Source organism: Hipposideros armiger, unplaced genomic scaffold, assembly GCF_001890085.2.
Source record: "Hipposideros armiger isolate ML-2016 unplaced genomic scaffold, ASM189008v1 scaffold_867, whole genome shotgun sequence".
NCBI classification, from domain to species: domain Eukaryota; kingdom Metazoa; phylum Chordata; class Mammalia; order Chiroptera; family Hipposideridae; genus Hipposideros; species Hipposideros armiger.
The window spans coordinates 217,035-227,614 of NW_017732217.1; positions in this window are offsets into that span (position 1 = coordinate 217,035).

The following is a 10,580-nucleotide window of genomic DNA, read 5'->3' on the forward strand; positions in this document are numbered from 1 at the left end:
CTAGACTGAAGAACAAAAGGACAGCAACTTGTCTGTTCCCCTTCCCCCAATTCCCCAGCACTGTTTCCATCCCCCCAATTCCCCAATAAAAATCTTTTAAAAAAATGGATCATAAAACTAAATGTAAGAGCTAAACTATTAAACTTAAGAAACCATAGGCACAAATGTCTAATCACTAAGTTGTACACCCGAAACTAATATAATATTGTATGTCAACTGTAATTGAAAATTTTTTTTAAGGGGGGAAACAGGTGAAGGGAAATAAGAGGTTTAAATATCTAGGTATAAGTCATGGGGATGTAATGTGTAGTGATAGCGTTGTATGGTGTCAGATGGTTGCTGGACTTATCATGGTGATCACTTCTTCAGGTATATAAATGTTGAATAACTATGGTGTACACCTGAAACTAATATAATATTGTATGTTAGCTATATTTTAATAAAAATCTTTTCAAAAAAAGAAAGAAAAAGAAACCATAGGCATAATCTTTATGCGCTTGGATTAGGCAAAAGTTTTTGATGTGATACCTAAATCATAAGCAATGAAAGAGAAACAAATTAATTGGACTTCATCAAAATGAAAAGCTTTTGCACTTCAAAGGACATGATCAAGAAAGAGAAGAAATGGGCCAGCCAGGTGGTGCAGTTGGTTAGAGTGCAAGCTCTGAGCAACAGGGTCACCAGTTTGATTCCCACATGGGCCAGTGAGCTGCGCCAGAGCTGAGCTGCCGCTGAACTATCAACTGGCAGCTGGACGACTCAGCTGGTGAGAGCGCATGCTCTTAACAACAAGGTTGCCGGTTGGACTCCCACATGGGATGGTGGGCCCACTCTCAACTAGATTGAAAGCAGTGACTGGACTTGGAGCTGAGCTTGCACCCTCCACAACTAAGGTTGAAGGACAACAACTTGACTTGAAGCTGATGGGTCCTGGAAAAACACAATGTTCCCTTCCCCAATTCCCCAATAAAATCTTTAAAAAAAAAAAAAGAAAGAAAGTGAAGAAATAACCCATAGAATGGAAGAAAATATTTGCAAATCATTAAGGATCTAATATCCAGAATACATAAACAACTCTCACAGATAAGCAACAAGAGGATAATCCAATTTTAAAATCAGCAAAGAATTTGATTAGACATTTCTCCAATACAGGAATGGACAATAAGCACATATAAGATGTTCAACATTATTAGCCATCAGGGAAATGCACATCAAAGCCACAATGAGATACCACATCACACCCACTAGGACTGCTACAATCAAAAAACAAAAATAACAAGTGTTGGCAAGAATGTAGAGAAGTTGGAACCCTAATGCATTTGCTGCTTGGAATGTAAAATGGCACAGCCACTTCGGAAAGTCTGGCAGTTACTCAAAAAGTCAAACATACAAGATCAGACAACAAAGTTCGCAAACTCATCCTAGAAAAAGTGCTACCTACCTCATTGCTGAATATCACTACAGTCACCTTCGAAGTACTCCCCTTGGGAAGCTATGCACCAATGCCAGCACCTAGTCCACCCTTCAAAGCAATTTTGGAACTCTTTCTGGAATGGCCATCAGAGTTGTCATCGTATTACCCTCGATGTCCCGAATGCCATCAAAATGTCTTCCTTTCAATATTTCCTTTGTTAGGTCCTTGCTCGTTAATAAAGACCTGAGAGACAGAGTTTTCATTCCAAAGGCTTTATTGGGCCAAGCCTGGCGTTCATCTCACTCTGCAGGAGGAGAACGACCCCAGGCCTTGGCCGGTGAGAGTTTATATATGCTTTACCTATTTCCAGGAGCTTAAGCAGAAGCAGATTTACAGAAGCAAGAATAACCCGTTGTTGCAAACAGGTTTACAGAAGCGAGAATAAACTGTTATTGAAAACAGGTTTACAGAAGCGAGAATAAACCATTATTGCAAAACAAGCAGTTATTGTTGGCACCTGACCGCATCCATTGCAGGTGTTGCTTGGCCGGAGCATGACTCCTTCCTTGAAACAGGTTTTGAACAGAAACTTTTTGTAATGGCGACAGGAAGCCCCTGGTCTGGTCCCAGGGACAAAGGAGGTCCTGAATAGTTTCCTGGAACCTTATTCATCTAATTTGGTTCTTGCAACAGTATCCCTGAGGACAGGTCCTTACACCTTTATCTTCGAGTAAAGAAAGAAGTCACTGGGGGCTAGATCAGGTGAGCAGGGAGCGTGTTCCAATAGTTATTTGTTTACTAGCTAAAAACTCCCTCACAGACAGTGACGTGTGAGCTGGTGCATTGTCATGATGTAAGAGCCATGAATTGTTGGCAAAATTTTCAGGTCGTTGAACTTTTTCACGCAGCCTTTTCAGCACTTCCAAATAGTAAACTTGGTTTACTGTTTGTGCAGTTGGTACAAATTCATAATGAATAATTCCTCTGATATGCAAAAAGGTTAGCAACATCATTACAAGTCCTCAAACTTAATTTTCAGACCTCATACATATGAAATTAATATAATATTGTATGTCAGCTGTAATTGAAAACTAAAAAAAGTTTTTTCAGATTTGTATTGGGGCATTGGGGAGGGGAAGAGTGTTGGGGAATTGGGGAAGGGAAACATTGTGTGTTTCCAGGATCCATCAACTCCAAGTCAAGTTGTTGTCCTTCAGTCTTAGTTGTAGAGGGCGCAAGCTCTGCTCCAAGTCCAGTTGCCCCTTTCAACCTAGTTGTGGGAGGGGCGTAGTCCACCATCCAATGCGGAAGTTGAACCGGCAACCTTGTTGAACACTAAGCCATCCCGCCTCCCAATGGCAGCTCGCGGCTGCTCAGCTCAAGGTGCTGTGTTCAATCTTAGTTGCAGATGGGTGCAGCCCACCATCCCATGCAGAAATTGAACCAGCAACTTTGCTGCTAAGAGCACGCACTCTCACCAGCTCAATGACAGCGCCACTCGGGCACAGCTCACTGGCCCATGTGGGGATCAAACCTGCGACCCTGTTGTTCAGAGCTCGTGCTTTTAACCAACTGAGCCATTCAGGCGGCCCCTAAAATTTTGTTTAAATAAAAAAAATACAAGGATTTGACAGCAGGAAACATAGGTTACAAACCTGGCTCCAAAAACATTACCTCAATGACCTTGGGTAAGTCCATGCCCTTCTCCATGGTAGTTTCCTCCTCTGTTTAAGGGGATGGAGGTGGCCTCTAGACAGACAGCATAGGAAGGGGTCCAGACCCAAACCCAGCATCCCTTCACTGTTGCCCCAGTCCCGGAGAAGAGCCTGGGGTTGAGCTAGGTGCCAGGCACTGGCCCCAATATGGCGGCAGAACACCAACTGTGCAAACTCCACCTAGTGGAAGGAGGGAGGCGGCCTGCCGGCATGGGATGCTCCCCAGACCACCTGGCCCAGAAACTCAGGTTGGCAATCAGCAGTGCTGAACAGGAGTCCACCTCCCTGGTGACCTCACTGGGACTTTACCCTCTCTCAAAGTCAGAGCCCAAGTGAAAGGAGTTGTTTATTTAGGGAGCTCCACCATTCTTTTGTTTCCGACCCTTTCCCAGCTACAGAGGATTTGGGGCAAGAAAAGAATACTTGTGCATCTACTAGCTGCTATCCCTAGACAGTGACTTTCCTTCTCTCAGTCTCCTTTTTAGAAAATGATAATAGCACCTGCCTGTTAAGAGTTGTTATAAAAACTATCAACCAGGGTGCAAGCAGCAGGAATAACCTGAATCAAATGGTTTAAACAATAAAGGATTTACTTGGTTATCCCACTTATAAACAGGCCATATGTAGGGCAGGCTCCACTATTTATAGCCTAAATGGTCCCAGATGTTTTCTGTATTTCTTCCTTTCTATATGCGGCAGGGGGTGGGGTGGGGGGGTGTGGAGAGACTGGATACACAAAAATAAAGTAACAGTTGCTCACACTCTCATTCCTTTATTTGTTAATTACATAAAGCAAGAAGTAAAAGTTTCCTGATCTCACCTTCTAGAGGTAATTACTGCTTAGAATTGTAGCCTATTTTTTTCAGAAATTTTTTCCTATCCACCTAGAGATAAGTGTTACAGATAGAGAGATATACACATACATTTTAAACAAAATAAAATCATGCTATGTTTGTTGATTTTCAAACTAGCTTGGGTTTATCTTGAGCAGTGATTAAAAATTCATATGCATAATCCAGAAACAGAAAGCAAATTGGTGCTTGCCAGGGGCTGAGGGGAAGGAGAATTGGGAGGGACTGCTTAATGGGTACCTAAATGAAGCCTAAACAGGACAGAGAGAAAAGATAGATGAGTGAAGAAAACCAGGTGTAGGGCAATAAGGAGTGATGGGAACTGGGGCAAACTGAAAACGCCAGGTTGGTGATGACTACTCAACTCAAACGCCACCATGGGGAATGCAGGGCCCAGTGTGATCAGATTTAGAATTTTTCAAAATAAGACAGAAATGTGGATCTTATGTGAAAACCACCAGTTTAGATATGTGGCAAGTAAGTGAAGTTTTTTAAAACAGAGTGTGGGCCTGCAGGTCCCCAACTTACAACTTTGGCAGCAGGTCACCTTCAGGGTTCAGCCAGTTTGCTATAAAAATGTGGTATACAGAGACAGGGGACAGGCACAGGGAGGTGTCTTGCATGGGTGACACACACTGCCAGATACATTTCAGCTCTCTAAGGAAAAGGGAACCAGCCTTGCATACACTGGAGGCCCTACGTGTGAGGTTTGGATTAGGTATGGGCAAACATTGGCCCCACTCCTCCCAGAGTGGATGGGGTTTACTCGCCCCTCCCCCAATGGTGGTGGGCGTGGCTGCATGACTGGCTTTGGCCAGTGGAAGATTAGCAGACACCATAGTACATGACAGCCTTAAATGAACCAGTGCAGTTGGCTTGACTCTCTCACTCTGGTGTGAGCACCCTTGAGAAAAACATGTCCCAGATAAAAGCATGTCCCCTTCAGCCTAGGCCCCAGAATGAATACATACAGAACAAACTGGAAACCAAGCCCAGCCAATATGGGGCCTGACACAGAGCCATCCAGTGAAGCCCATCACACTGCTCTTGACCTCAGTGCAGTGATCATGAGGCTAAATGTTTGCTGAAGCCACTATGTTTGTGGATAGGTCATTAGTCAGAATTACTGAGGCAATATCTGACTGTTACACCACCATCAGGAAGCAACTGATCTGTAAATCCTGCCTCAAACCCTGGTTCCATGGCTTTTGAACTTTTTGGTATTAGGCTACCTTTACACTCTTAAAAATTATTGAAGACCAATGAGTTTTTATTTATGTGAGTTCTATCTGTCAATACTTACTATATTAGAAATTAAATTCCATTTAAACATATAAACACAAGAATACTCAACATCATTAGTCATTAGGAAAATGCAAATCAAAGCCACAACGAGATACACTTCACACCCACTAGAATGGCTATAATAAAAAGACAGATAATAGGGCCAGCCGCGTGGCATGTTGGTTAGGAGTTGGCTTGGGATGCCAGCTCTGAGCAGCAGGGCCCCGGTTCAGATCCTACATGAGGGCCAGTGACACTGCGCCCCCTACAGCTAAGATGGTGAACAACAGCTTGACCTGGAGCTGGGCTGCCATGAGTTGCCAGTGATGGCTATGCTGCAGTGGGGCTGGCGGGCAGCTGGCGAGAGCTGCCGTGAGCCACCGTGAGCAGCTGCCAAATGGCCAGCGAGCGACTGCCTCACCTGGGAAGAGCGCAATGATAATACCAACAGTGAAGTGACATCCTCTACAACTAGACTGAATAACAAAAGGACAGCAACTTGTCTGTTCCCCTTCCCTGATTCCCCAACGCTGTTTCCCTCCTCCAATTCCCCAATAAAATCTTAAAAAAAAAAACAACCAGATAATAATTATTGGCAAGGATGTGGAGAAAGCAGAATTCTCATACACTGCTAGGGGGAATGTGAAATGGTGCAACCACATTGGAAAACAGCCTGGTAGTTCCTCAAAAGTTTAAATATAGAGTTACCATATGACACAACCATTCCACTTGTAGAATGGAATATTCGCTCATATTCAAGAAAAATGAAAACATACGTCTGCACAAAAACTTGTACACAAATGTTCATAAGAAGCATCATTTGTAATAGTGGAAACAACCCAAATGTCCCTCAATGGATGAATGGATAAATATAATGTAGTATGAATATTATTTGGCAATAATAAGAAATAAAGTATTGATTCACACTACAATGTGGATGAACCTTGAAAACACTATGCTAAGTGAAAGAAGTCAGTCACAAAGACCACATATTGAATAATTGCATTTTATATGAAATGTTCAGAAATCAAATCTATAGAGAAGAAAGTAGATTAGTCGCTGCAGGGGGCAGAAGTGGAAGGGGCGGGGAATAACTACTAATGGATGCTGGATTTCCTTTTGGGGTAATGAAAAATTTCAAAAATTGATTATGGTGATAGTTGCATAATTCTGTGGCTCTACTAATAACCATTGGATTGTACACTTTATGGGGGCAAATTGTATGGGCAAATGTGAATTATATCTCAATAAAATTGTTATTAAAACACACACACACACACACACACACACAAGAACACCTTGCACACATTCCATTAACCAGCAAAGCAATGGCATCATCACACATGTAACCTCTGTAAAACTCCACTGAGTCCTTGTGGGAGAATGACAGTGAAAGGCAAAAAAATACCTTGTTATTATAGAAACAGTACTGAAACGGTCCTCGGCGCAAACATTGAGACCCACTAACCCAGATGCTGAGGGAACTACAATTAAGGTCCCCAAGCCACATGTCTTTCAGGAACCCTGGGGTTAGGGCCCCCATCACTGCTCCTCCATCGTTACCAATTCTTTAGACCATTCGCAGTTCCTGCTCCATGAAGATAAATGTCTCCGAGGGGACCCTCACCACATGTCCATCCCCTCAGCCTTTCTGCCTACTAGGAAGTTATAAGGGAAGGCTGCCTGGAGTAGAGGCAACCAGGTCTGAGTCTTGATGGAGAAAAAGAGTTAGCCAGACACAGAAAAGAAGAAGGGCTCCCTGGTAGAAGAACAGATGATTCCAGTAGGGACTGGAATCCCCAGTCCCTGGGCCCTCAAGAGAGACCTCACCTCTGAGCACACTGAGTTCTCTTTTTCCCTCCTTGCACACATTTTGTTGCCTTTTATTTTCCACATTATTTAATATTTATTCAACCAAAAAACACTAAATATCTAGTACATGCCAGGCACTGTTCTAAGCACTGGAGATATAAACGTGGACAAAACAGACAAAGATTCCTCTGGAGCTTATATGCTATTAGGCTTAAGAGGCAATGAACAAGTAAATGTATAAAATGTCAGGTGATATATGCCATGGGGTAAAATAAAGCCACATCACAGAGAATGGTGGCCCTGGGTGGATGAGGGGAGATGGAGCACAGGACTGTATGCCAGCCGTTAGTATTCTCATTTTCTAGATGAAGAGGCTAAGCTACAGAGAAGTGACCTACCTGCCTGAGATATTTTCCCTTTGGTCCTTACAGGTATACTGTAGGCCAGACATGTCCCATTATTCCTAATAATCGCGTCTAATAATTTCTCATCTCATCCTCTCCAATTTACAGATGATATCTCAAAGGCAGAGGGTTAAGCAAGGAGGCCAAGCCAAGCACTAGTCATGCCGTTATTAAGAGGTAGATAGGGGTTAGAGCCCAGGTCTTCCAAGTCCATGCCCTTAGGCTCTGCACCAGACAGCTTGGCTCCTACCTCTGCAGACAGAAGACCTGGATGGCAGGCTCGGCAACACTTGGTCTCATAGTGGGCTGGACACACAAGAACATCTTCTCTTTCTGTTGGTGCCCTTTTCTAGGCCCCATGCTCTTGGCTTCATAGATGGATTCGGCCTCTTCCACTAACCAGCCATGTGGCTTGGGGCAAGTTGCTTTACCCTCTGGGTCTCAACTACTCCATCGGTAAATCTTGCAAGTTTGACGTGAGAAAAGCACTTAGCACAGAGTCTGGCCCAAGCAATAGATGTTTCCTATTGTATTGTCTACAGGCAATGCAATACAATACAGGATCAGCTGTTTCAGTGTCACAGCCATGACCCCTTCACCAGAACCTCACTGGACATGAGGACCGACATTCTAGACGATTAAACCAGGGTGGCCTCGTTAGCTCTGTTTATTTATTTATTTATTTATTATTTATTTATTTATTTTTTAGCTGAGCCATCCTGCTACCTATTGGCAACGTTAGCTCTGTTTATGGTCTCTCAGTTCCACAAGGTAGGCATTAAGGTTCCCACTTCTCAGCTGGAAACACTCTAAGGTTCGGGAGATGAAAGAGTTTGCCAAATGCCCTGCCAACATGGCAGGGTGGGGGGTCCTGAAGACTAGGGAGGGAGTCAGCCCTCGCAGGACCGAATCTCAGGTACCAACTTTCATCTGCAGCCCCTGCCAGGCGACTCTGGATGGGCACCTCTTGACTGAGTCTTTGGCCTGGACCAAGCCAGCCCCAGGGACCTTCTTGTCCTCACAGCAATGACCCAATGGCTTCCTTTAGAACTCGGACCTCTCTGCTCCAACTCGGTTCACAGGCACCTAATTCCCCTCTTTTTGCGAGAGCTTGTGCCAATGAAGAGCTTGGCCATAGCCCAGTTCTCATCATTTGTTCTTGTTCTTAACAAGAGTGATGGTCCTTACTGCTTCAAATGTTGAGTGTTTCCTTTTCTATGCTTGGCTGGAGTTCATCTTTACCACGATTCTATGGGGATGAGTGCTGGGTTGTCCCCATTTTACAACTGAAGAAAGTGAGGCTCAGAGAGGTGAAGTAAGTCACTCAAGATCACACAGGTTAGGGCCGGCCGGGTGGCGCATTGGTTAAGAGCTGGCTTGGGATGCCAGAGGGCCCCGGTTCGGATCCCACATATGAGGGCCAGTGACACTGCTCTCTACAGCTAAGATGCTGAACAACAGCTCAACCTGGAGCTGGGCTGCCGTGAGTCACCAGCAACAGCGTAGGCTGCAGCCCCTGCTGCAGTGGGTTGCCATGGGCTACTGTGTGTAGCCAGCAGCCAGCGTGAGCGGCCAGCAGCCGCTGTGAGCGGCCGTCCAGAAGCCGGCGACTGATCTGCCTCACCCGGGAAGAGCGCAATGATGGTGCCAACTTGGGCCAGTGAAGCAACATCCTCCACAGCTAGACTGAAGAACAAAAGGACAGCAACTTGTCTGTTCCCCTTCCCCCAATTCCCCAGCGCTGTTCCCATCCCTCAATTCCCCAATAAAATCTTTAAAAAAAAAAAAATAAATTCGTAAAAAAAAAAAATCACACGGGGTAGAGCTAACTTTCAGAACTTATCTGATCCCAAATCCCTGCTCTCTGCCATTGCCTCGTGTTTTATCTCACAGACTCGAATATATGCTCTTTTGGAATGAGTCTTATTTATTATGCATTGCTATTCTCTTCCACCCTGCGAACTGAACTGGGATAAAGTGCGTGCTCACTTTATTAAGCAAATGCTTAAGCTTATCTCCCTGACTACACCAGACCTTCCTGGAAACAACACTTAAATCTTGCAGCATTTTGCTGAGCACATACTACTTGCTGGGCGTGTCCTCAGCATTTTACATGTATTAATTCATTTCATCTTCACAGCAACCTGAGGGGATGGGTACTATTACTAACCTGCTTTACAGATGAAGAAATTGAGGTACAGAGAAACGCTCCACTCAGTACTTTGCACACCTACTAAATGTCAGAGCCAGAGTTTGAGCTCAGCGCATTCACACTTAACCACACTATACCGTGTTGTGGAGAGTGTGAAGGAAGCACAAGAATATGCAATTCTTGCCAAGAAGGCCACACTCAGCCTCTGGAGTAGGCTGAATAATGGTCCCCAACGATGTCCTTATCCTAAACTCCAAAACCTAGAAATATGTTCCCTTACATGGCAATAGGGACATTGCAAATGTAATGAAGTTAAGGGTTCCTGAGATGGGGAGATTATTTTAGATTATCCTGGTGACCCAATGGAATCACGGAGGTCCTTCTAAGAGAGAGGCAGGATGATCAGAGTTGGAGAGAGACGATGCAAGAGCAGAAGCAGAGGTCAAAAAGGCCGGCTATGTGGCTGGCTTTGAAGGTGGAGGAAGGAGCCATGAGCCAAGAATGCAGCCTCGAGAAGCTGAAAAGACAAAAAGGCAGATTCTCCACTACAGCTTCCAGAAAGAAGCAGTCCTGCCAACACCTTGATTTTAGCCCAGTGAGACCCATTTCTGACTTCTGGCCTCTAGAACAGTGGTTCTCAACCTGTGGGTCATGACCCCTTTGAGGGTCGAACGACCTTTTCACAGGGGTGGCCTATGACCATCGGAAAACAAAAAGATATTTACATTATGATTCATAACAGTAGCAAAATTACAGTTATAGAGTAGCAACGAAAATAATTTTATGGTTGGGGGTCACCACAACAGGAGGAACTGTATTAAGGGGTTGCGGCATTGGGAAGGTTGAGAACTGCTGCTCTAGAAGTATAAAATAATAAATTCATGTTGTTTAAGCCCCTGAGTTTGCGGAAATTTGTTACAGCAGCAACAGGAAGCTAATACAGTGTCT